Below are 1,520 nucleotides of genomic sequence, written 5' to 3'. Positions count from 1 at the left end.
ACAGACATACCGTGCTGGATCCCTTGGAAAACTGAAGAATCTTATGCCTTCCTTGCTGGATGACAAGCACGCAGCAGCAACACAAGTTTTTGTCATTTTTATGCTGCAAGAAGCAATACAAAAATTATAACACCGTCACGGTACTCTTAGAACTCCTTCACATTCAACCGACAATCTCTGGGATAAACCGAAAATTGCAGAACATATCATAAAAAAATATCATTTAGATGACAGTTCATGATAACCTAAAAAATTTTAGGCTTGAAAGAATTCTATGTTTCTCATTCCATTTGTGGTAGTAAGCATAACATTCATATACACAAATAATATGTTTAATATGGAGCTGTAATTTCGTTCGCAAATGTCTACTTTCGTTTCGCAACCAGATCAAATAAACATTCATACTTACCAATTTCCATATTATGCACCACGATAACCGCAAGTAATTATGGGTATTCAAATTGGTTTGTTTAGGCTCTCTGATTGGTCGAGACCTGCGTGTAGTTACTGCAGACATTCGTAGAGGCAGTAGTTACCGTGTTGCCCTTTCCCCTATTCAAGATTCCACCCCCTGATCGTGACCGATCGTGACCCATAGCACCCATAGTGACTTCACACGTCTAGTATGCTGCCATCTTCCCGCAGTCTTAAAAACTACTAATATAAAATATTTAAGTAGACAAAATGTGTTAGTTTATTTTTGTCTAGGTAGTGAAAGTTTTAATCCTTGTCGGATTTCATTCTGACCACTCTGACATTTTCATCGACCATACCATTTCTATCTTCTTGGTAGAAGAATATGCCATGAATGATACGAGCATTCTTTTGCAGTCTGCGATGTGGTACCGGGCGCATTCTTAGGCCTGGCTCACACCAAGGAAACTGGCAACCGCAACGCAACAGCGATTTCCGAAAAATATCGCCGATTTCAAGCAGGCAACTGATTTTCAACTTAGCAGGCGCAAACTGAGGAAACTTACGTTCGATTAGCTGCTCACATCTTCTCAAGTGAGCGCGTTTGCCCGGCAATTTCTTTACATTATTTATTATACTGCAATTGGGTTTTAGCCCGGTGGCAGTAGTACACAATAGGACACAACAGACAAGTAACACACATTACGCTAAGTGACAACACGTTCAAACAAAACAAATACACAAAACACAACAATAAGGACATCCTACCACAGTGAATACAAACCAAATACGATTAACAACTACAACAATTACAGAGAAATACAAACAACTGCAACAAATACAACAAGGACATCCTACCACAATGAATACAAACCAAATACGATTAACAACTACAACAATTAGAGAGAAATACAAACAACTGCAACAAATACAACAACAATTACAGAGAGAGAGCGAGAAAAAAAATACAACATCCAAAACACAAACAAAAGGAAACCAACAGTCATGGATGCGTAATGTCATTCATTTCACTTCACTTCACTACAATTTTTTTCTTTTTTATTATTTCCACCCCAACTTCACTTCCCCTCATTTATCACTTTCCT

Source organism: Cryptotermes secundus, unplaced genomic scaffold, assembly GCF_002891405.2.
Source record: "Cryptotermes secundus unplaced genomic scaffold, Csec_1.0 scaffold230, whole genome shotgun sequence".
Classification (NCBI taxonomy): Eukaryota; Metazoa; Arthropoda; class Insecta; order Blattodea; family Kalotermitidae; genus Cryptotermes; species Cryptotermes secundus.
This window is presented reverse-complemented; position numbering follows the sequence as displayed.